General features: G+C 48.8%; 1 long non-coding RNA gene across 1 annotated transcript in view; it reads right to left on the bottom strand.

The window, feature by feature from the left end:
* Positions 1–3,177: 3,177 nt before the first annotated feature.
* LOC136373233 (uncharacterized) overlaps positions 3,178–26,383 on the bottom strand; it is a 105,541-nt gene continuing 82,335 nt past the window's right edge. Inside the window, exon 2 of the long non-coding RNA XR_010745598.1 lies at positions 3,178–3,354. This is a non-coding gene — a long non-coding RNA (uncharacterized lncRNA). The remainder of the gene's footprint in view (positions 3,355–26,383) is intronic.

Raw genomic sequence — 26,383 nt, 5'->3', positions numbered from 1 at the left:
ACCTGAGACATGGCAGGTTTTCCTGGGGAAACCCCGAGCCTGATCCCCCAAGCAGGGGAGGGAGGAGAAAGCTGGAGAGGGGAAAGGCAGCAATGACCTCAGCGCTAAACACTCCATGATAAAGGTTCTTTCTGGGCTTTTCCTGAGCCCTGATTGCCCCCGGGAGAGCGGAGCCGCACAGGGTGCTTTTCATCTGCCGGTCTTGCCCAGCCCCTGCCCACCCCGCTCCACCTCCCGCAGTCCTGCCTTTCCTCCTTCAAGGAGCAAGAAAGTGAAAATCCTTTGAAGCCAGGAAGCGACAGAGAATATTTTCTGCTCCCAAAATAAAGGATACAATTTTCTAAGCCTCTCCTCCTGAGGCCCTCCCACCTTCCCCATCCCTTGCTCCCTGCTCCTCCCGCCCCCACTCCCTGCCCAGGAACTCGTTTTTCCCTCGCTCCAAGTGTGCAGGGAGCGGCTCTTACTGTTTACACACCTCCAGCTCCGGGGCGGGAGGTGAAAGAATCCCGGGTTTCATTCCATGGAGGAGACTGGGAGATGGAGCAGCTCCGGCCATGGTACCCACCACAGTGCCTGGGATAGCCAAGCTGCTCCTCCCTAGGAACCCCCACGCTCCCCCTGTGCCAGATTACAGCTCCTGCCTCTGGGATGGCTCCTCCTCTGCAGGGAAATGCCCAGCCTGGCTGCCATCTGGAGGTGATCCTGGACATCAGTTGCCCATGGCCACTGGCACACTCCTGGTTATCTCCCCACCATGGAGGGTCCCATCCCTGATATCCCATGGCAGTGCTGGGTGCAAGCTGAGTTTACCAGGACTGGTGCAGGAGTGTGGGCTGCCAGTAGCCCCTCCCTGAGCTATTCTGTGAATTATTAAAGGCTAAACCCATCCCAGCCATCCCGAGCTCACCAGGGCCGGGGGAAGTGACCCCACTCCCCTGCAGCTGCAGAGTATCAGAGCCTCTGAGCTGGTAGCTGGAAAAGAAAACCCTCCCTCCCTTCTCCTCGTGTAGCAGGATTGTCTCTATCCAAAGGTTTCTCCTGGGGGGTGTGCTCCAGGAGTTTCACAGCTGCGTGTTTGCGAAGCTGCCCCAATGGAGTGTCCCCAGTGCCAGCAGACATGACACGTCCCTGTGTGTGCAGGGCATATGGCCCATGCCCAGCCTGTGCCTTCTGCTAGTCTTGAGGCCAGGAGCATGTCCTTCCTTCCCTGTGTCCTTGGTGCCTCCTTAGCCCCACTGAGCACTGCACAACTTATGCTGTGGGAGGTTGAACAGACTGATCAGGTGTGAGGCAGCTGGATGCTGAGAGCCCCCGAGGACCTTCCCACAGAGACATCACCTTGCTGCAGGTGGAGATGGAAGCACGGAGCCATCTGGAGCAGTGGACACTGCTGGGAGCTCAGGGATGGCGGGGGCAGTGGTGGAGAGGAGATGGAGCAGACTTGGGGAATGAGATCTCTGTGCCAGACTCCTCCAGAAGTGACCTGAGAGCACCCCTGGCCCTGCAGTGGGTGATGAGCATTGCCCCTGTGCCCTCTCAGGCCCCACAGACAGGAATGGGCTGGTTTGATTTGGCTGCTGCTGCAGCTCCTTTATTGATTTATCATCTTAGTCCCATCTTTGAAACCTGACAGAAAACACGCAGATGAGGAAAAGAAATAAAGTTTGCTGAGCAGGGTGGGATTTCTGTGCTACTTGGGGGACTGTGTCCTACTTTCTGGTGTTTATTTCTGTTGGGGGTTAGGTTTAACCCTTTTTCACTCTAAAGAATTTTTTCCCCATAAGTTACCAAGGAGACCAAGTGTTGGATACTTAAGAGTACTTAACTGAAACAGAGGTGGTCGAAACCGGTTGGGGAGATTTTTTCTTTATCTCTTAGGGAAGGGGTAACTGTCTTCTCTGATAAGAAGCCAGCTCTTAAAAAACAGGTGGAGCAGTGTTGCTTATCTCTGCTCAGATGGGGCAGTGTTGCTTATCTCTGTTCATTCTTCCACTACCGCCATGGGAAGATCTTCTGTTAATGGACCATTAAAGCTCACCAATGACATGGCACATTACATCATACTATTGTAAGATACTCTATCCAGGGAGGAGGAGCCAAACCATCTTCACCTAAATAAATAAAAAAAAAAAAAAACAAGTGTCACCAGACATCAGTGTTCCCATGGGACTCCCAAAGGAAGACCAGACCCATCTCTGGACCCTTGGCTCCACAGGGTCATCGCTGCTTCCAACAGGACCACATCTGCCACTCCAGGAGGGCTTACTTTTTGGACTGTTTCCAACACCCTGACCAACAGGGTGTCAAGTTGTATTTCAGAGTTTTCTAGGATTTCTTATTTGTTTGTTTGCTTGCTTATTCTTCTGTACTACAACATTTGTATTTTTAATATCCCTAGTAAACATCTGCTATATCTATTCCCAAAATCTTTGCCTGACAGCCTTTTAATTGCAAATTTATAATAATTTGGAAAAAGGGAGGAGAGGGGCTTACATTCCAAGGGAAATTCCAATCTTCCTTGGCAGATACCTGTCTATCTAAACCAAGAAACTTTCCCTCTCTGACAGTACTCCAAGGACAAAGCCTCCGATGACCCCAAGCCCTTGACCTTCTTCGTCAGGCAGAGCTGCTCAGATGAAGCCTCCCCAACAGAACCCGGCTGGCATCAGAATCAAGGATATTGATTGCATCCAGATTCTAATTTACTCAACTTGCTACTAGGAAGTCATCAGAAAAAATGGTTTAAAATCATTCAGGGAAAACTCAGAGCATAAAATTTTAATTGCCACATTTTGAAATGAGGTTCTTCTGGGCCAGCCAAAAATGGCTGCTGCACCGGTGTGGATGGAGATGTTCCTCACCAGGCTCGGTTGCCGTGGGCAGGAGGATGGAGATGGGGACAATCAGCTGATGTAGCTGCTGCAATATTTGATCCCTACAAGCAATGTAGGGAAAACATTTTGCTGGACACCAGGAGCAGCCTCGGGTCAGGCACTCTGGGTTCTCTGATCCCATCAACCCAAACTTTCATCCCTTCAGCAAAACCCTTTTGACATCTGTAGAAGCTGCCACCTCCACCTCTGCAGCAAGATTGCATTATTCATGGTTGTTGCCTCAAATTTGCCTGTTTTTCACTGTATGCATTTTGTTCTCACACAGCTTCAAGTAAACTATGTATGTTTTTAGAAAATTATCTTTGTTTACATTCTTCTCCTCTGGGAGGAGAAAGATGATTGATGGTGATGTTCACCAATGAGGTCGAAGAGGTGGCTACCTGTTTAGCCAATCTTGGCCTGTTTGTAAAACTGTATATATATGGAGTCAGAAAAATAAAGTAGAGCTTTCCTGCTTGACCTCCTGCTGCCTGCTTCGTCCTTTTGTGCTTGTAACACCAGTCATACATGGTAACCTGGTTAATAGAATAATTCTGCTTGGTTTTGACTCAAATTTCCCCATGAACAGCCTCCAGTTTTGGTTATGTAATTCAAAACAGAGAATAAAAGACCCGTAGGGATGTGGCTGTTCCCTGAGCCTTGGGACTATGGAATGCTGGCTCTCCCTGAGCACATACTCCAGCCATGGAGCCCCCTGGGGTCTGTGTTGGAACAAACTCATGTAAATCCATCCCAGATAACTTGCGAAAATCTCCTTAATCCTCTCTGGCCCCGAACAATGACCTGCACCCCTCAGGTGCTGAGGGAACAGGGCCGGTGAGGGCAGATGGAGCCAGCACAGACAAGGCCTCACTCCTCTTCAGAACATCACGGGTTTGTGAATGGAAACAGTAAAAAGCCTCTGCCTTCCCCCTCATCCTCCCTCTGAGAAGACTCCTGGCCTTACGCAATTATTTATGTGCTGGAAGAGGCAAATCAAAGATCATTACGTGAGCCCAGCAGCAGAGAGACAGATCTGCCGCTGGAGTGGTACTTTGCCAGGCAATCCAAGCCTGCTCCCTGCTGCTGGCATCCCTGTCACCTGCCAGTGTCCCCAGGTACCTCAGAACCCACAGATCAACAAAGCTACACTCAGGCTGGACTGTGAGTGTGCCCAGGAGAGTATCGATCCCTCGTCACTGCAGAGAGCAGTCTGTAATGGGCTGGGATGAGCCAAGGCTGATGGATCCTCAAGCAGCTGGAGATCAACAGCTTTCATAAAGCAGCCTGAAAAATAGGGGAGAGGCCTAATGGCACTGGAGTGCTGGGCTACACTTACACAAGAAAAACAATTTGAGGAGGACAAAATAGCAACACTGATCATGCCACTATTTCGCCATTTTTATCTTTCTTTGGGAAAGTTCTTAGCTAACTCCAGACATCACGAACCTTTACTGGAGCCCCAGTGCAAGCAGAGGCTGCACATGGCATTGCTGCTCTTTGCATTCACAGTGTGTTTTTCTGGGTTTAACCTTTACTTTAATTAGGAAAATTCCCTTGGCAAGCCCCCTCTCCCCCTCCCTCCACTGTCAAACCCTTGGACTGGAGAGAGAAAGGAGCATCTGCACACAGGGAGAGGGGCAGAGCTGCTCTGCTCTTGTATTACCCTGGTCTGCTGCCCACCCTGCACCATGCTGTGGAACAGGCCCACACCATGTGCCTGTAAGAGACGGTCTGAAGATCCCTCATCTGCCTCACGACCATTGTCAAGGACCGAGACTGAAACCCCTAAAAGGACTCTAAAACCCCAATACAGGAGTGCTGGCCTGGCTGAGGTGGGATGTTTGCCAACTGTTGCCTACAGGTGTGTTCAATGGAAAAACCTAGCACGCATTTCCATCGGAACATCAGAACCTGAGCAGAAATAATGGGCAAGTCACAGTGAATTGACTGCACTTGATGACAGCTGTACTGTTCTGAGTTCTCGAAACGAACACACCATAACGATTTCCCCACCTTTTGGCCAACTGCCTGTCGCTTTGCAAAGGACTATAAGGACCCCTGAGTTAACCAAAGACTTCTAGATCTCCCCACAGAAGAAGATGGATCTATTGGCTGGACCACGAGGATTTCGTCTCTCCGTTGGTAGCTATATCCACCCTCTCTTTCTCTTTTCTCGCTATCCTTTGTTTCCCTTCAAATCCTTCTATTGCATTTGATGTTGGCACTAATAAAAGTGCATTTGTTTTGATGAATACTGAAATCCCCTCAGTGTTGTTTTTTGCACTCTGAGATCAGTTAACGAACCATCATGATTCCCGTTTGCATTAGCAGATCGTGACAGTGCCCCACCCTCACTGGAACAACTGGTGGGAGTTTTGGGGCTGAACACGTCCTCCCCTGCTCAGGCACTCTCCGGAGTGCCAGGGGTTCTCTATCCCTGCCAGGGAGCCGAAGGTAGCCAGAGTTGCCCCGATGGCACCACTGTGGTCACAGGACACAGCCCCATGGCAGCTCACAGGAAGAGTTATGTGCTCAGGATTAACTCCATGCTGTTCTTGGCAGCACCTGACCAGATGATTTATCTTGGAATACACCTGCCTCATTTACTATTTTTTTAGAGATCTGTTCTGCACTTGTGGATAAGTTCTGCCAAACAATGCTGGACTGGGGTTTTCTGTGGGATGCATCAAGCAGTTCCTGAAACCTGGTGCCATATCAGAGTCTGTGGGGAGAGTGTTCAGCTTGTCATGGACTTAAGAAAATTTATTGAGTCTTTGAGCCTTTAGAGTCTGTCTGATCCTTCATCAGGGCTTACAGCTAAATTGCCAGGGAAAATAAATTTGCTGCTCAGAGGCAGGTGCTGAAATCACCATGGATGCTAGGGCAAGGCTGGCAGGAGGGCTGGGCAGAGAGGAGGAGGGGACCACAACGAGAGCTGGGTCACAGCCAGGGAATCTCAGCTTTTAAAGGAAAAATTTGCAGAAACTTCCATGGAAGTTACTGTAAGGTCAAAGTGATAAAGCAGAACACAGTGGTTGGATAAAGCAGTTCAGGAGAGATTTATCTGTCATGTAAAGAAAAATTGTGACAGGATTTGCTCAGTGGCAGTACCAGAGAGATGTCCTGAGACTGTGAGGTGGTGGAAAGCCCAAGGAGGCTCCAGCCAGAGAAGAGATCATGGAATCATGGAATCCTAGGATGGGTTGGAAGGAACCTTAAAGCCCATCTCATTCTAGCCGCTGCCATGGGCAGGGGCACCTTCCACTAGCCTAGGTTGCTCCAAGCCCCATCCAACCTGGCCTTGGACACTTCCAGAGATGGAACGGCCACAGCTCTGGGCAGCCTGTGCCAGGGTTTTACCATCCTCATTTAAAAAAAATATCCAATCTAACTGGACCCTCCTTCAGTTTAAAACCATCACCCTTGTCCTATCAGACCTTCCCCTGCTTCAGTCATGGCTGAGAACAACAAAGATGTCCTGGCAGAGCAGGGGGGTGCGAGGACCCAGAGTAGCAAAAAAGCCTCACAACAGTGCTGAAGAAATGGCGGTGGCACATAGACAGGGAACCCCTAAAACATGGGAAGGCTGGACAGAGCAACGCAGATCCAACCAGTATGGTTAACATTACCTTCTCTCTTTATTCTGTCTCAAATGGCAGGTTTTATACACTTCAGTATGGTTTACAATTATAGGTACTCTCTTATTGGTTTACATCATAAGAAAAATGCAAACAAACATCCCTGCCATTCCAGTTATCATTGTGGAGCTTCTGACTTCATCCACCAGCCTGGGATTTTTTCCACCGTTCCAGCCTGGTGCTCTCAGAGTCCCAAGAGATTGGACTCCCCCAGCCTTTGTGAAACAAAGCCCCTCGAGGTTCCTGACTCTGGGTATTATTATTCCTGTAGTTGTTGTTTTTTTTGCCTTGTTATACATACTAGTAAATAACTGTTATTCCTATCCCCATACCTCTGCCTGAAAGCCCCTTTAATTTTCTAAATTATAATAATTTGGAGGGAGGCAATTTGAATTCTCCATTCCTAAGGAGGCCCTGCCTCTCCCTAGCAGATACCTGTCTTTCAAACCAAGACAGGCTCTGGAGAAGGGTAACAGGGACTATCACTTCTGGGGCAGGGGGATGCTTCTTCTGGGGGCTCCTACATCCCAGGAACAGAAGCATCCCAGTCCTCAGATTGTTCATTTCCCTGTGGCTCCTAGAGCTTCTGGTCTCTTTTTTTAAGGTCAGAGAAAGGAACTGTGTCCCCCCAGAGTACTGCTGGGGCAGAGGGTGGCTGAGACACACTCAGGAACCTTCCCCAGCAGCACAGGGAAAGGAGCAGGACCATCCTGAGGTGTCCTGTCACCCTCATCTTTAACCAGGGTCAGAGGGAACAAGGAACTGTATAACTAAGCCTTTATGGTGATTTCGTTCTTCATGAAAACTAATTTATTCCCAGCACAGAACCATTTGTCATGCAAAAAGAAAAACAAAGACCAAAAAAATGAAAAGAAAGTGGAAAAAGGAAAAACAGGAATGTTCCTGAATGACAAAGGAAAGGGAGTTTTTGCTGCTCCACCACCAGCACTGCTCTGTCCTCTTACTCCTCTGGCTCCACTGTGCTTGTTAAGAAAACAGCTCAGTGTTCCCAGCACCATCTCCATGACTGGGGCAGCAGCACAGTGGGAACATGGTATCCTCATAGTGTCACAGGTGACAGACTTGGTGGGTATCCCCCTGGCACTGCCTGGTATGGCTGGTGTGCCTCTACACCCCTCAGTGCAGCTCCTCAGGCTGCCCCTCCATTGCCACCTCTTCCATCCATCCTTCCCCTGCTGTTTATTTGGCCCAAACATGGGCTGGCAGTTTGAATTTGCATTATTCCTTTTTTGTCATTCTTTACCCTGAGCAGTTTCAGCCAGCGACTTGGGGAGCACAAACTCCCTGGTGGCCTTGGGGCATAGTTGTGACTGCCCCGGGGATGAGCCTCACCCCGGGGGCCTGGGGGACTTTCCCTGGGGGGTCACATTCTGGGACAGCCCCATGCAGCCTTGTGTGACGCATGGCAGAGCCAGGGCTGGAATGAGCAGCTGCGGTGGCTTGTGTGTACACAGAGCAACGTGCAAGTCATCACGGACATCAGGAGGGATCACCTAGGCACTGGGACAGCTGGGACTGGTACCAGGAGGTGTGGGAGCAGGACTGGTGATGCCCATGGGAGCACTCAGTGCTCCGGGCTGGTTGACAAGGTGGGGATTGGTCACAGGTTGGACTCAATGATCTTGGAGATCTTTCCCAACTTCAGTGATTCTGGGATTCTGTGTCTGGTCCAAAAAGGGCTCTGAACACCTTAGCAGGACTCCAGATGGGTTCTGGTTCGTGTTCATTTGACAGAGCGGTTTTGGCTCTCTGTTGGCCATCAGGGACAGGTAATGAGCCCATTGCCAACTCTGAAATAACCCAAACAATTCTCACTTTGTGAAGAGGTTGCACATCCCACTCAGACCTCAAATCCAGGAGCTCCAACACAGCATGAGTTGGAGGCAGAAGCAGCCTTCCTGGAAAAGATAAACTTCCCCACTGCATCCCTGTGTCCCAGGGGAGGCAATGCCAGGACAGTCGACAGGGGACATTTCCTTTTTCTATGAAAATCTGGCAGGTGCAGGACCCACTGGCATGGAGAGCTCTTCAAGGGCACACAGTGTATCCAATACAACCCTTTGCCAAAATAAAATAATCAGGTAAGCACAATCTGAGATGAATTGAAAGGAAGTGTGATCCATTTACTGGTGGAGTGTGAGTCATGTCCATAGCCAAATTCTCTGTGTAAACTCTCCATCATGGATTATTCATTCATCTCAGCTGCTTATTAGGAAAGAGCAGAAAGCTGAAAATATTCCAATGCAATTTATTTATTGAAGGGATGTTCTCCTTGGCGGGCTCAGAACACTCAAGCACGGTGTTTATCCTGCTTTCCTTGGGAGAGGCTGGATCAGCAGAAATGGGGAAAATCTCTGACTGTGTTCAGGCTGAATTTTCCTTTGTTGAGTTTCATCACCTTTATTCATAGCTCCACTGCTTTTGGGCCATTCTGGACAGTATTTCTTCCTTTTCAGTGTTTACGCCCTTCAGATATTCCTAGATAGCCTTTATATTCCCTGTTAGTCTTCTCCTGGCCTGGCTGTATTTCATTATTTTAATCTTTCCTCATCATCAATCCCTCCTACCCCTTCATCGTCTCTGCTGCTCTGCCCTGAATTCCCTCTGATTTGTCGACATCACTCTTGTTTATGATTCCAAGATCTCATTTAGCATTTGATTTCTGCCAAAAATAAAATTGAGCTTGATTGTTTTCACTGACGACTGAAGGAGACATGAATTGTTGCTTGGAAAACAGACCTTGAGACAGCAATATCTAAGGGAGGGGAAGGCAAGGCAGCTCCATCAGGAAGACAAACACCCAGATAATGTTGGCTCCAGCTCAAATGGATCTCAGGAGCTGGGACGTGCTGACAGCAACAGCCCCCGCTATTGGAGTGTTTAGCTTTTAAAAAGAAATGGGAGTAATAACTCAGGCTCTGGCATAAATCACCAGGCCAGGAAAGTCTCCCAGGTACAGGCCTGCGCAATAAACTGGGCTGAAATTCCTCATCCTTGAGGAAAGGAACAAAACTGCAGCTTTCTTAGTGTGGGAAAGTGAGGGGGGAGTTGAGTCAGATCCAGCAATTTGGTCACTGAGACCTTCAGCTGGGAAAGTGACAATGGGTTTTGGCAAGGGACATCTGAATTGCCATAGGGATTGGAAAAAGAGTGGTGAAGGGCAAAGTGAGACTGTATGTTGGGAAAGATGAGACAGGAAAAGCTTACAGATATGATTGCCTGGCAGGAGATTCTAAAAATATAAAACCTGTGAGTGAAATAGAAATGAAAGCTAGCTTTGATATGTAGGCATGGCAGGCAGGAAGACTGTGATTAACTGAAGATGGCTTGAGTGATAACAAACAAAGGGACACCAAAAGACCCAAGGGTGTAGCCCCACCAAGGTATCAGAGAAAGACAGATAAGAAAGTAGCCTTTAGGATTTAGAATACAGAATGATATGGTAATATAGCAGTTCTCATAGGCTGCATGCAAAGTCTGTAGGTTTTGTATCTATCTCGTGCTGGTTGGTTAATGTAAATTAGAATATTCAACACAGAAGGAGATATAATGTATTGTAACAAGGTCCTCGCTCTCTTACCTTTTACCCTCCCACCCCCTGCTCTCTCTCTTTCTCTTTGGGGCATCCCTTCAGCTGAGGCTGGTGGCTGAAGGCAAGGCCCTTTTACCCAGGACCCTTGCAATAAAACCACGTGCTCCTAGAGTGTCTTAGGTCCGCAGAGTTCCTTCTCCCTGCTGTCCACGGATGCTCCTACAACTATAGAAGGATCTTCATCCAGGGAGGGAGACCCAGCTTGGCCACCCTGAGAGCAGCACCGGGACTGGAACTCACTGCCCACACCTCTCAGGGCTGTCCACGGGCAGGTGTCTGCCTGCACCTGTGTCTTGATTTGAAAGACAGGTATCTGCTAGGGAGGGGCAGGGCCTCCTTAGGAATGGAGAATTCAAATCGCCTCCCTCCAAATTATTATAATTTAGAAAATTAAAGGGGCTTTCAGGCAGAGGTATGGGGATAGGAATAACAGTTATTTACTAGTATGTATAACAAGGCAAACAAAACAACAACTACAGGAATAATACCCAGAGTCAGGAACCTCGAGGGGCTTTGTTTCACAAAGCTTGAGGGAGTCCAATCTCTTGAGACTCTGAGAGCACCAGGCTGGAACGGTGGAAAAATCCCAGGCTGGTGGATGAGATCAGAAGCTGAAATAGCCAGGTGATAGCTGGAACGGCAGGCATGTCCTGGCAGGGCAGGGCAGTGCGGGCCCCAGAGTAGCAAAAAGCCTCACAGCAGTGCCAAAGAAACGGTGGTGGCAGGACAGGGCCAGCCTAGCAGGGCAGGGGGGAGGCGAGCTCAGAGTCCCAGGGCACACGAGCAGATGGTGGTAGATTTTCTCAGGACCAGACCCGGCAGGGACAGCAAACTCCTCCCACAGCAAGCAGCAGCCTGACCATTCTCTCTGCCCCCAGCCCTGTCCCTATCTCCCCCTCCCAACTTTTGGTCACCTCTTTGTTTTGGTCAAGCACCCGTAAGCACCCAGTACTTAGTCTCCTAGGATCTTATGGGGAAAAATTCTAAAAGTAAAAAAAAAAGGAACAAACCTAACCCCCAACAACCTGTACCTGCATCTAAACCTTCATCTGCATCTACACCTGTACCTGCACTTGCATCTGTACCTGCACCTGAATGGAGCTGTGGGGTGGTGCTGCAGCATCTCCATCATTTCCGGCCATCAGGTGATGTAATTTCTGTCTCCAAATGCTGGTTTAGGGACCTGGTGTTGCTCATCCGGATGACCAAAAGCTGGATGGCTCCAGCGTGTGACTCTTCCAGGTGTCTCTTCGTGGCTTCCCTGAGGAGGACTGACCTCCTTGCCAGTCCCACTCAGAGACTAGCACTGTCCCCCGGGATCTCTTCAGCCACCACTGGAACAGTGCTGCTGTCACATGTGGAATTACAGAAGGCTTGGGGTTGGAAGGGACTTAATCTAGTTAGACTATTCTATGATTCCATGTTTTTACTCCCTTGGGAATTCACAATGTATGTCTGTGCCCTGGGAACCCCCAGGCACTGTTGCGACGAGCAGCAGTGGTCAGAGTGCCACAATCTTCCTAGAGAAGCATCTTTAGAAGGATGTCCTAGAGGCACAGGCGCATCTGCTGCCACTGAGTGATTTCGAGCTCTTCAGTGAAATCAGCTATTTGGGGCGATGCTGAAGGAAGAGACAGAGCATTCATATGGAGTTCTGCAGGAGGCTTTATTCAGCTTCTTCTTTGGGGTCCAGTGACAAAGAGCCAGAGAGTCAGAGGGAACAGGGGTTTATATGGGAAAGGCAGGGGGCGGGGTAGAACATCGGGGCAAATCATCTGAGGGCTCAGGGGAGGAGCAAAGGGGAAGGGCCAACGGGGTAAAAAAGATTTACATAGTTGCAGCAAAGCCTGTTGAGGGTAACACACTTTCTCACCATCACAAAGAGAGCTATCTGCCAGGGTTTCTCCCTTAGGGGGATTGCAATAAACTCAAGCCTAAGGGCTGCGCTCTCTCTCTCTCTCTAGGGAAGAGTGTTTATATTATTGTCTGGATTAACAGCCTCCACAGGGCATGGCAGTGTGTGAGTCTGGGCAGATGGAAGGGAGCACCAGTAACCATCCTGTGTTCATGCAGGAGCATGACCTGGGGTTGGGGAAGCAGCACTGCAGGAGAGGGGCTGCAGTTGGGAATGCTGTCCCCATACTGGAGCACATGAAAATCCCCTGGATGTGAGATCCACATAAACCCACAGAGCAGAAGTCCTGGGTTGACTATGATGCCTCTGTATCACCAATCGTCTGTTCTGTGTGTGCTGTACCTTTAAGAGTGGTTCTGAGGGTGAGCAGGGAAGAAGACGCGCACAGTTTGTTTTTGAAAAGTGTTCACTCCTCCACATTCCTTTTTTTTTCTTCCTCGGAACGGTGTGTTCGTCGGATACTTTGGTTTTTTTTCTTTTTTTAGTTAGTTTAGCTAGCTGAGGCAAAGAAGCTTCCTGGACTGGTTTTCTCTCATTTTCTTGGGACTGTTCAAGTCTGCTCTGGACTGAAAACTCAGAGAAGTCTCTGGGATCCGGCATCCATGGCCCGTCAGGGCCTGGACCTCGGCATTTTCCAGCACCAGAAAGACTGAGACTAAATTCTGGCAAGAACCTCCTCAATTTGCCATCCCTCTTTGGAGCAGCGAGAGGTTTTGTTGTTTAATTTTCCCATCCCTCATGCCCGTGGGCATTTGGTTTGTTAAATAAATAGTTTTTTCCACTTTCCTCTGAGGAAAAATTTTTTTTTTTTCCTGGACCTGCTGGGGGTGGGGCCGTTTGGGTTTGCTCCCCAGAGGAACCCCATTCAGAGGTTTCCTCCCAAATATGACCTAAACCAGGACAGCAGATGAGGGCTGGTTTCCTCTGGGAAGCATCTACCTTCCAGGGAGACCCAGAACAGAGGATCTGTATCTCCAGGGGACTTCCATTTAAATGCACTTTGGCAAAATCCCCTTAAAAAGCTGCTGATGACTTGTGTGTCCTGGGTTGTAGTTTAGGATGTATTCTATCACCATCTTTAGTTAATGGCCCATCAATGCCTTTTGCATGACTCAGAGATAACTCCCTCCGGGAGTTATCTCTCTCTTTAATGGGCCATCAAGGCCCTCTTCCATGACTCATCATCCCATTGTGAGATGCTCCGCCCATGGGGAAGAGCCAAGCATTCTCACCTGGATATAAGCTGGGATTTGGGACAGTAGAAGCAGCCCTCACCCACTGGATTCCCAGAGGACCGGAGCTACCAGACCTTTCTACAAGATTTCTGTTTCAGGAAGACCGCCTCGTCTGGACTGTTTCCATCACCCTGATCAGGTTGTATTCTGACTCTGTCAGTGTTTTTTCTTTTTGTATTTATTTTATTTTATTTTATTCTATTTTATTTTCCTTTTCTTCTCATTAAATTTTATTTCTGACTTAGAGCCTCTCACTTGGTTTGTTTTCAAAACCACAACATATTTTTGGTGCCCAACGTGCGGCAGAGGCAAAAGAATAGTCAGAAATTACAATTTTATTGAAGAAGACACCTGTCTGTTATGATGCCCAACATGCTTACATGTGTCATATACCTATCTCTCTATATTTTTCCGAACGTGGGGCACTATCTGCCGGCCTTAATACTCCTGCGTAGACCAGGATATGGTACTAAAATTGCTTTACTGGTCTATTATGTCCATTGCTTGATAAAATCTGAGGCAATGAACATTATTCAGAATATATACCCAGTTTTGTATTCTTGTTCTAGTCTAGGATGCTACGTCTGGAGCCTCAACAATCTCACCCAGCCCCTGTGGGGAGGAGTAAAGAATGATTTTTTCCAGCTTTTCAGGAAGGACACAGCAGTTTTTGAAAATATTGAGTACCCTCTGGATGCCAAGGACAGCATGATGTTCTTGTTAGTCTTGCTTGGTTTTCTCTGTACGGCCCGCACCATGCTTAGAATCAAAACACTGCATGGTGTGTTGGAGCATGTTCTTAAAGAAGTAGAAGAGGTAAAAAGAAGCAAAGCAATAGCATCGACGACTACACAGACTGTTACAGAGGAGAAAAGAACCAAAAGTGCTGTCAGCATCTCCACACAAACCGTCACTGAACTGGAACAGCCTAAACCAGTAGCAGTTGCCACCACTCAGAAGAAGAAATCAAGGACCAAATCAGTCCGCATAGCGACTGACGAGGATGGAGCAGGACCTTCGCACTCAGCTGAAGAGACAGAGACAGAGATCATCACCCGCTCTCTATCTCTGGGTGAGCTGCGTGACCTGCGAAGGGAATTCACCCGCCAGACCAACGAGTCCATCCTCACCTGGCTGCTCCGCATCTGGGATGCTGCAGCCAATGACACCATTCTGGATGGAACTGAGGCCAGGCAACTGGGATCACTGTCCCGGAATGTGGTCATTGACCAGGGAATTGGAAAAACCCAAGAAACTCTCAGCCTCTGGCAGCGACTGCTAACAAGTGTAAAAGACAGATACCTTTGTAAAGAAGACCTCCTAGTGCACCAAGGAAAATGGAACACAATAGAACAAGGTATCCGATGCCTAAGGGAATTGGCTGTGCTGGAGATCATTTTTGCAGAAGATGAGAGATTTCCTAAGAGCCCAGATGATGTCCAGTGCACATCACGGATGTGGTTGAGAATTGCACGGCTTGGACCAGAGATGTACTCACGTTACCTGGCAACACTGCAATGGAGAGAAGGTGAGGACAAGGTGGGTGTCCTGACTAACAAACTAAGGATTTACGAGGACACTGTCACCGCCCCAGTTCGTGCCCATGTCTCATCTGTGGAAACAAGACTGGCTGAGCAAGTCAGGAACTTAATTGAAGAAGGCCATCAGAAACTGAAAAAAGAACTTAAGGAAGAAATTTACGATATCTCACCAGAGCCGACGAGAGTCTCTGCCATTAGGAGCAGGCGTCCCCCAGCCAGGGAGAGAGGATACACACCCTGAGGTAACCTTTGGTCTTTTCTTTGGGAGCATGGAGAAGATATGAAGAAGTGGGATGGAAAACCCACCTCCTCCTTAGCAGCCCGGGTACGTGAACTGAAAAGAGAAATGTCTACCACAAAAAGCTCATCTAGAATCAGTGTTGCTCCAGTCTCTCGTGCACAGAACTCCAGACGTTACAGGAATGATGATATGACTGATCCTCTTGAAGGAACCTCAGCAACTCATTTACAGGAAGAGAACAACGTATGCGATGACCAGGAATAGGGGGGCCCTGCCTCTAGCCAGGAAGAGGAAAGGGACAATTGGATCTACTGGACTGTGTGGATGCGATGGCCTGGCACATCTGACCCACAAAAATATACGGCATTGGTTGACACTGGGGCCCAATGTACCATGATGCCATCAAGGTATGTCGGAACAGAACCCATTTCTATTACAGGAGTAACAGGAGGGTCCCAGGAACTGACTGTATTAGAGGCCGAAGTGAGTTTAACTGGGAACGAGCGGCAAAAACACCCTATCACAACTGGCCCAGAGGCCCCATGCATCCTCGGCATAGACTATCTCAGGAATGGATATTTCAAAGATCCAAAAGGATATCGTTGGGCTTTTGGGATAGCCGCAGTAATGAAAGAAGACATCAGACAGTTGAATACTTTGCCTGGTCTCTCAGATGACCCCTCTGCTGTGGGACTGCTGAAAGTAGAAGAACAACAAGTACCAATTGCCACAGCAACAGTACACCGTCGGCAATACCGCACAGACAGAGACTCTGTGATTCCCATACAGGAGATGATCCGTAAACTGGAAAGCCAAGGGGTGGTCAGTAAGGCCCGTTCACCTTTCAACAGCCCGATTTGGCCGGTGCGTAAGTCCAGTGGAGAATGGAGACTGACGGTGGATTACCGTGGTCTGAATGAAGTCACACCACCACTGAGCGCTGCTGTGCCAGACATGTTAGAGCTTCAGTACGAGCTGGAGTCCAAAGCAGCAAAGTGGTATGCAACCATTGATATCACCAATGCCGCCTTCTCCATTCCTTTGGCAGTGGAGTGCAGACCTCAGTTTGCCTTCACCTGGAGGGGCGTGCAGTACACCTGGAACCGACTGCCCCAGGGGTGGAAACACAGCCCCACCATCTGCCATGGACTGATCCAATCTGCACTGGAAAAGGGTGAGGCTCCAGAGCATCTGCAGTACATTGATGACATCATCATATGGGGGAATACACCAGAGGAGGTCCTCAAGAAAGGAGAGGAAATTATCCAAATTCTGCTGAAAGCTGGTTTTGCCATTAAAAGAAGCAAGGTTAAGGGACCAGCTCAAGAAATCCAGTTTTTGGGGGTCAAATGGCAAGATGGTTGTCGCCAAATCCCCACAGAGATAATCAACAAGATCACTGCCATGTCCGCACCTACCAACAAAAAGGAAACACAAGCTTTCCTTAGGTGCCATAGGCTTTTGGAGGATGCACATTCCTGAGTACAGTCAGATCGTGAGCCCTCTCTACTTGGTGACCCGCAAGAAGAACGATTTCCACTGGGGGCCTGAACAGCAACAAGCTTTTGTTCAGATCAAGCAAGAGATTGCTCATGCAGTAGCCCTGGGCCCAGTCAGGATGGGACCAGATGTGAGGAATGTGCTTTAATCCGCAGCTGGAAACAATGGTTTGTCTTGGAGCCTTTGGCAGAAAGTGCCTGGGGAGACTCGAGGCCGACCATTGGGATTCTGGAGCCGAAGTTACAGAGGCTCCGAGGCCAACTACACTCCCACAGAGAAGGAGATCTTGGCTGCCTATGAAGGAGTTCAAGCCGCCTCAGAAGTGATTGTTACTGAAACACAGCTGCTTTTGGCACCCCGACTACCAGTGCTGGGGTGGATGTTTAAGGGAAAGGTTCCTTCCACACATCATGCCACCGATACCACATGGAGCAAATGGATTGCCCTCATTACACAGCGCGCCCGCATTGGAAACCCAAATCGCCCTGGGATTCTGGAAGTTATAACGAACTGGCCAGAAGGTGAAACTATTGGATTATCGTCTGAAGAAGAAGAAGAAGAAAAGCAAGTAACACGTGCTGAGGAAGCCCCACCATATAATGAGCTATTGGAGACTGAAAGACGATATGCTCTGTTCACTGATGGCTCCTGCCGAATTGTAGGAGCTAACCGGAAATGGAAAGCTGCAGCATGGAGCCCCACACGACAAGTTGCACAAGCTACCGAGGGACAAGGTGGATTGAGTCAAGTTGCAGAGCTTAAAGCTGTCCAGCTGGCTTTAGAAATTGCTGAACGAGAAAAGTGGCCCAGGCTTTATCTCTACACTGACTCATGGATGGTAGCTAATGCTCTGTGGGGATGGCTGAATCGCTGGAAAAAGGCCAATTGGCAGCGCAGAGGAAAACCCATCTGGGCCGCTGACATTTGGCAAGATGTTGCCGCCCGAGTAGAGAGGCTGACCGTGAAAGTTTGACATGTGGATGCGCATATACCCAAAAGCCGGGCTAATGAGGAGCATCGCAACAACGAGCAGGTAGACAAAGCTGCCAAGGTCAAAGTGTCACAAGTGGATCTAGATTGGCAGCACAAGGGAGAATTATTCCTAGCTCGTTGGGCCCACGATGCCTCTGGTCATCAGGGAAGAGATGCAACATATTGATGGGCCCGTGACCGAGGGGTGGACCTCACTATGGACAGCATCTCACAGGTCATCCACAGCTGTGAGACCTGCGCTGCAATCAAACAGGCCAAGCGAATGAAGCCTCTGTGGTATGGTGGACGATGGCTGAAGTACAGGTACGGGGAAGCCTGGCAAATCAACTATATCACCCTTCCCCAAACACGCCAAGGAAAGCGGTACGTGCTGACCATGGTGGAAGTCACCACTGGATGGCTGGAAACCCACCCTGTGCCTCATGCCACTGCCCGGAACACCATCCAGGGCCTTGAAAAACAAATCCTGTGGAGACATGGCACCCCTGAGAGAATTGAGTCGGACAATGGGACCCATTTCAAGAACAACCTTATAAACACCTGGGCTAGAGAACATGGTATTGAATGGATATACCACATTCCTTATCATGCACCAGCTGCCGGGAAAGTTGAACGGTGTAACGGACTATTAAAGACTGCCCTGAAGGCACTTGGTGGGGGAACCTTCAAGAATTGGGAACTAAACTTAGCCAAAGCCACATGGATAGTTAACACCCGAGGGTCTATCAATCGAGGTGGTCCTGCCCAGTCTGAACCCTTACACACAGTGGATGGAGACAAAGTACCTGTGGTACACATGAAGGGCATTTTAGGAAAGAGTGTTTGGATTAATCCCACTTCAGGCAAAGGCAGACCAGTCCATAGGATTGTCTTTGCTCAAGGACCTGGCTACACTTGGTGGGTAATGCAGAAAGATGGAGAAACCCGTTGTGTACCACAGGGAGACCTAATTTTAAGTGAGAGCAGTGTGTAAGGTTTCATTCTGTATGTATATATGCATTCATCTGTAAGAATGTATTGATTTAGGCATGTTGTAGATGGTAATAGAATAAGGGGTGGATTGTCCTGAGTTGTAGTTTAGGATGTATTCTATCACCATCTTCAGTTAATGGCCCATCAATGCCTTTTGCATGACTCAGAGATAACTCCCTCCGGGAGTTATCTCTCTCTTTAATGGGCCATCAAGGCCCTCTTCCATGACTCATCATCCCATTGTGAGATGCTCCGCCCATGGGGAAGAGCCAAGCATTCTCACCTGGATATAAGCTGGGATTTGGGACAGTAGAAGCAGCCCTCACCCACTGGATTCCCAGAGGACCGGAGCTACCAGACCTTTCTACAAGATTTCTGTTTCAGGAAGACCGCCTCGTCTGGACTGTTTCCATCACCCTGATCAGGTTGTATTCTGACTCTGTCAGTGGTTTTTCTTTTTGTATTTATTTTATTTTATTTTATTCTATTTTATTTTCCTTTTCTTCTCATTAAATTTTATTCCTGACTTAGAGCCTCTCACTTGGTTTGTTTTCAAAACCACAACACTTGTGGAAAGCTTTGGAAAACATGCTAATTACTGGGAAACAATGCTGCATCTCCATGGCTAGAGCCCCTCTGATTCCCTCCCTTTCTGGCACCACCAGAGGCATTTCCATGAGAAGGGCAGCTTTGTCTCTCCGGGACTGTTCCTGCTGCTTATTCCTGCACCTGAAGTCAGGCTCCAAAGTGTGGGATCTCTCAAGGCATCTCCACAGCAACCTCCCTTCCCTCCTCCAAGCAGGGCTTGGGACAGGGAGCTCCTGTCACCCCTTGGAGTGGGACAATTAGGGATGGGATTCATTAGCATTATTACTATGTACGGTATGTGCTGCAGCAGCATTCCAAAGCTCCCGTCAGGATCAGGTATCCTGTGTGCTAGGAGTGTGTAAAACTGCTGTCAGACACAGCCCCTGCCTCTGGAAACTCCACTGTTTTCTCCAAGAAACACGTGTTTCAGCAGTGGGGAGGACGCCAGGTGTCTCTTTGCTGTCACCTCCCACCGCTCCGACCCCACCAAGGGGCTCTGTTCCAATGGGAGTGTCAGCTCAGGAATCAACTCCCTGCACTGTAGAAAAAGCCATGGTACTTCTTGGCTTCATTTCTATTTGGTTTGTTTTGCTATGGTAGAACTGGAATGGGATGGATGGGATTTCATCCCTTCTCATGGGCAGCAGTGGCCTTTGGCTGGGGGATGAGATATCCACGAACTTCCCCAGGAAAAGTCAAGAAAAATGTCAGAGAGAACTTGGACCATCTTGCAAGGACTAATGATCCCTCCTGATGAGAGGGAGCAGGAGGGAAGGGGAGAGGACCCTGGTTTTAAACATAACCCAAATACCTGTAAGGAAAACCCTAATTCTGAGTGTCTGTGCTCCACGATCAGTCTGCTCTTTGTGCCGGTGTCAGAGCCCTCCTTAACTCAGGCTTTTGGAGACCTGCCTGATGAGTCAGCATCTGAATCCTAAATAGTTCATTGGGATAGGGATGTACAGAGACATTCCAGGTTTGCTCAGGAGCAGTTGGATATTTTCCTATTGCTCAGGGGGACAGGGACAAAGTGATGAAAGAGGAGGGAGCTGTGCAGGGAGAGAGTGGCACGGCTGAGCTGCACTGCAAGAACAGGGAGCATTCCCATCGGCCAGGGGACAGGCAGGAACACATACAGCAGCTACAAGATGACAACAAAGCAGAGGGATGGCAGCAGCTCCAGTCCCTGGGATGGCAGCAGCTCCAGTCCCCGAGCTGGCACCAGGCAGCCAAGGTTGGCAGAACCATCCCTGCAGCAGGTGCAGTGCCAAGCATGTCTGCAAACAGGGAGTGAGATGTGCCTGGGACATTCATTACCCAGGCCAGGAGAGGTTTCAGGAGGAAACAATCCCATGAATGCTCACTTCCTGACATCCAAATTCCTCCTTTTTCCTAGAGAGGCAAGACCAACATGGCTCTTCCCATCATTTTGCATTTGAGCAAGGGATTAACCATCCATGGTGCCTCAATGCAGACTGGAAACCTTCCATGAAGTCAGCACCCTGGTGCTGCCTCTCCCTCTAAATGCTTTGGCTTCCTGCAGGAAAATGAAATCCATTAATGTTATAAATGAATAGCCAATTTAATAATCAAAGAGAATTTATTAAAGGATTAAAATATAGATTTTTGGAAAAGCCACCTGTGAAACAGTGCCGAGCCCAGGGTTGACACTGGGTGAACAGTGAATTGGACTCTATCGCCCCCCATTCCCCCACAGTTCACAAATTCTTCCTTTGCAGGGTTCGTTTTTATACAGTTTTCTGACTGAACAGGGGTTTTCTCATTCTTTTGTCACTTTTGTTCTACTAACATATTCATGTTTTCTCTTTTCTTGCTGCTGGTCTGACATCTGACAAAGAGTTTTCCAGGAAGGGATGAATACTTGATTCTTTTTATGGGAATTCAGTTTCGGAGTATGCCCTTAACAATACACATTATCTTATTGTAGATGCATATCAGATGCATATCATGAAGTGTTGTCAGGCCCATCTCCGGAGGCAGCCCATCTTTGCTTGATGTCACCCTCTTTTCTGTTGCAAATCGATTTCTTCCTCTGTCGTTGACTGTGGTTTCACAATTGCTGAAATCTTTAATTCTCAAGCACGAATTATTTTATACTATATATTGCAATTAACAAGTTCCACCCCTGCTCGGAATTCGAGGCTAGAACTGTCAATGCTTTTGGAAGGAGCTAAATGGGGAAGATTTTCATAACAATCAGCAGCTACAGCATTAATTTATAGTCATAATAACCTGGGATGAGAAGGACACGTCTGGCTGTTGTCTCTAATGTAATCTGCCATGTGCCTGGCCCTTCTGAGCCCAGCTTTGTGCTGGGCCTGGGCTGGGAGCAGCTTCTCTTCCCAACTCTGGCCACAGCTCAGAAATGAGAGAGGGATGCAGACAGGGGAAAGCATTACTCTGTGTGTGCTTGAGTGTGTGTGTGTGCCTAATGTGGGTGTGAGCATGTGTGTGTGTGCGCAGAGTCTCTCCCTACGCCACGTCTGTCCCAGGCTCTGTGCCCTGTGCACAGACAGGTGTTGGTGTTAGGCCTTTGTCAGGTATCAAATACACCCAGCAAAACAAGGGAAATGGCAGAAATTCCGATGTGGGATCAGGGCTCTGTGAGGATGTGTGGGTGTAGCACTGGGTGGATGTGTTGAGTGTCAAGTGTGTTGTGGCTCCTGGGCTCTGTCCCTGTGGATCTGCTGGCACAGAGAAGCTGCCATGCCTGGTGCTCACAGGTGGTGCTGGTGACAATCCTGGTGGTTCCAGGGCAGCTCAGAGGGATGGAGAAGGTGTCTGGCCCCTCTGCTCCTTTACAGCGTTGGCAGGGCATTCCCTGCAGGGCTGGGCAGCCCCCACTGACCCTTCTCTTTCCCTCATTTTGCTGTATTTGCCTTCTTAGAAGCAGCACCTTCTCTGTATGGAAGGTGCCTTGAGCTTGCTGCAGGATAAGGACATGGAGACAGAGCTGCAGTGCCAGGGCACCCCACCCCAAATGAGCCTCGTTTCTGACCCTTCTCTTTTCAAAAATCTTCCAGTCCACTTCATGATTTAGTTCTATTGTAAAGGGGGTGAAAATTGGAAACTCTGATTCACCAGGATCTTTGCACAGAAACTTCACCCGCTGGAACAATTAATTACCCATTAAACCCTTTGTCTGTGTCATTGCATTGTTCCAGGCTCCCATTGAAGTCCCTCATCAAGGCAGTGGGGCTGCGAGCTTGCAAGTGTGGTTAATCAGCTAATGAGCTTAGAAATATAATAGACACAGCAATATGGTCCAAGCACCACGATGCCCAAGGGTCTCCAGCTACTTCAGAAAACATGAAATTAGCCATGGTTTGGCCCCACTGTGGGCCAGAAGAGCTGAGCAAGACACGGTGCTTGGAGATGTGACATTAAAAAGCTTCTACCAGCTCCAGCATCATAGAATCGTGGCTTGGGTTGGAAAACCCATCTTGTTCCACCCCTTGCCATGAACAGGGACACCTTCCAGTATCCCAGGTTATTCCAAGACCTGTCCAACCCAGCCTTGAACATTTCCAGGAATGGGAAGTCCACAACATCCTTGGGCAACCAATGTCTCAGGGCATCATGGATGCAGGGAGCAATGGGGACACGCAGGTGGCCAGGTCACACCAGGCAATGGGGACAGTGCCCAACAGGGCAACAGCTTCAGGGCAGAACTACAGTATGAGGTGAATTTATTGGGGAAAAACTGCTGAGAAACTGGGGAAATTTCAACTTATCTGAGGTTAGAGGTGACACTTGTGTCTGGAAAGGTGTTGCTGTGTGGATGAAGTCTGGAAAAGCGGCATTGGAGGGAAGCAGATGGAGGCATGAGATCTTTGAGGATACTTTTAATGACAGAATTTTTTTCTCCGTTGTATTTAGGCCTTAATTACAGCAGCCATAAAGATGTTTTTTTCCTGGTGATGAAAGGCAGGCCAAGGAGAGAACTCTCTCATCAGCTCTTAAAAGTTTCAATTACTTTTTCTCAATTATGTTTATGTTTTCCTTGCAGATTTTGGAAACAACCTGTGGGCAGAGACACTGTTCCCAGGAAGACTAAGAAGATCAGGAGACTGAGCCACAGAGGCTGGAGAGCTTTGGCCAAGGTCAAAGTGGACAAAAACCAAAAATTTAATTGCAAAGGTGGATGAAGGGGGTTTTAGGTGACCATCAGCCAAACCTGGAGCTTTCAGAGCAGTTTTTTAGTCCTGTCTCTCACTGGCCTTCCTGTGCCAACCTCCTTATGGCCTTTGTGTGCCCATGGGACACTTCTTTGCCGTGGCTATGTCTGTCACAGGCAAAGGCTGCTGGAAAAGGCTCTGCTTCCATGCCCCTTTAATACAGCCGTGGCCATGAGTCCTTCAGGCTCTGGAACAAGGAACAATGAGTGATAAAAATCCAGAAATCACTCCCAGGTTTAGTCTCCCAAAGTTGAAATTTTCCCATGACTATGCCACAAACACCCCAGCCTCAAAGCTCTGGAGAGCAGTAGAGATAAGAGCAACTATCAGTTTGAAGAGGCTCAGGCAGATAAGCATCTTGCCTTGGAACAGCAGATAAAGCTGCAAGCTGGGAGGAATCTATGCCAGAGAATAGGAGTGAGGGGAGCCTGGGCTGGGAATGTCTCTTTGGAGAATGGCTGTGGATGTCCTGCAGTGTCAGTGACCTGTGCAAGACACCTCCCCTCGTGCTGAATCCTTGTTCCCAACCCTTCCCTTGGATGGAGCACAAGGGGCTCACAGCTCTGCCCCTTGCCCCATCCCATCACATCCCTGCTCTGGCTGTCGCCTCCCTCTGCTCTCTCAGGAGTGTTCTGTGTGTAAAAGATGTATCTGGGAGGAAACAACAGTGAAATGGCCTCAAGCTGCACCAAGGGAGGTTTAGATTGGACGTTAGGAAGAATTTCTTCACAAAAAGTGTTGCAAAGCATTGAACAGGCTGTCCAGGGCAGTGGGGGAGGTACCATCCCCGGAAGCATTCAAAAACTGTGTATGTGGCACTGGAGGACACGATTTAGTGGTGAACCTGGTGGGGTTAAGTTGACAATTGGACTTAATGATCTTAAAGGTCCTTTCCAACCCTCGTGATTCCATGATTCTCTTCTATGATGTCACTGGTTTCCTTCTTCATGGGATTCCCTCCTAATCCTGCCACAGAGTGTCCTAATCCATCCCACATCTCCTTTTGAAAGCTGCTGGGGAAAGAACCAAAAATATCCTTCCCTTTGCCCTGAAGAGGAGGAGCCTTGGGGTGGGAAGGAGGCTGCTGAGATCTCAGCCAAGTCCTGGGAACACAACACGGAGAGTGAGGGAAACGGGCATTCCTGGTGCTCCACTGCCCCCAGCCCCACGACCATCGCTGCCACCTGGTCCTTCGGCTGCTGGGGATCTTGGCACTGAGGGTGACAGCCCTGGCAGGATGGATAAAGGAGCAAAAATGGGAACATTAACAGCTCTAGCTCAGTTATTCCTGTTTCCTGCCTCAGACAGCTCCCAAGGCTTGGGCACAGCTGTGGTACTGGACAGGTGAGAATAGGGGAGCAGCATAGTTCAGGCAAAAATTCCTGCCAGGACACACAAGTGTCTCCAACTCTTACTCAGTGCCATTTCTATTTCAGTTTGTCTCTGGGGCAAACCTCAGAGGTTCCCAAGTGCCCTACTACCCAGGGGTTTGTGTCCCTGCATCTCCAGGCAGGAGCACAGAGTCCTGTGAGGGCTGCAGCAGATTTGCTGACTCTGGGAATGTTTTATGCTGATGGCTCCGTGCTGTTCATTAATGGGGGAAGGAACACATCCCCTGCACCTCCCTCATTTCCAGGCCAGGGGGAGACATGATTATTGCACTCTTTAGTCATTATTCTCAGTTACCCAATTATGCTTTTGAAAGTTAAAAATGCAAGAACTTTGTTGCTGCTACATCTGGGGATTCTGCAGCATCTGGAAGATGGTTAGGAAAATCCAGAGGAAACCAAGAACAACACCAGCAGCCTCTTGAGTACTACCTGGCAATGATGTCCTCACCAGGTCATGGGGTGACAGAGCTCCCCAGGTCTTGACCCCGAGCTTGGCAGAGCCAAGTGTGGCTGACACCAGACAGGGATCTGCCAGGATCTGGGGCATTTGGTCCTACTTAGCAAAACCTGCTCTTGCCTAAATCCAAAACAATCGGCAGGGAGGGCTCAGCACAACACAGATAAGGCTGCAGTGCAGATGACTCAGCATTTCCCTTCACTGACTCCTTAAGCACTGCCACGGTGGGTTTGGAATCACGGGATCATCATGATTGGTGTTGTGGTTTCAATTTGGTTTCCCGGCCAATGCACCATTTATGTCGCGGTTTCACATTCGCCAAATTTCGTTTATCAAAAGGGAGATATGACTTTGGGAGAAAAAGGCAAAACAGGCACAACTTAAAAGTAAAACCAGATAGATTTTATAATTATACACTAAAGAAAAAAAGAGAAAAAAAAATTATACATTCTGAGACATTCAAACACCTTCCCCCCCCCACTGAAATGAATAAAATGTAAGAGATTCCCTTTTTTTTGACACAGTCTGTCATTTGTTAAGAAAGTTATACTGTTTAAAATGTTATGCCAGTTGTAACCTGTCTGTTAAGAAAGTTATGCTGTTTGTACCAAAGTTTCTACCCTCAAAAACTTTATTCCAAGCTGTATACCCCCTCTAAAACCCCAGATTCCCTTCCACTTCTGTCGGACAAGACTGTCGCCGTTCCCCGCCGGCTCCTCGAACTGCTGGCCCTGCCTAATAGGAAAATCCAAAGACTCCCATGGTGCACTGCTCCAAACCGAAGTGCAGTTGCCAGCAAACGGACCCAAAAGCCGCAACCCAGCACAAAATCCAGATAAAAAGGAGACACTACAACACCGAGAAGACCCTCAGCTACCTAGAGACTGAATTCTGCTTCTGCCGCCTCGCCATGGCCAAAAAGAGACTGGGAAACAGTGACACCCCTAGACCACACGAGCCCAGTTGAGTTCCTGAGGATTCTCATGAGGCTGGAACTCCCGACTCTGCAGCGAGAGCAGCAGATTCGTCCGACACCTCATCCTCAGCGGCGGCCTGAACGAGAACGGCGAGAAGAGCGAGAACAGCGAGAAGAGCAAGAACGGCAACAGGAGCGGCGACGGCACAGGCGACCCCTCGAGTTCCCCCTTTAAAGAGCTGACTAATAAAGATCTTTCAAAGGAGCAGGTCTCCTGGCCCATTTTTTTAACAATTTGGGGGATCTCC

Source organism: Sylvia atricapilla, chromosome W (genome assembly GCF_009819655.1).
Source record: "Sylvia atricapilla isolate bSylAtr1 chromosome W, bSylAtr1.pri, whole genome shotgun sequence".
In the NCBI taxonomy this organism is placed as follows: Eukaryota; Metazoa; Chordata; class Aves; order Passeriformes; family Sylviidae; genus Sylvia; species Sylvia atricapilla.
This window is presented reverse-complemented; position numbering and strand designations above follow the sequence as displayed.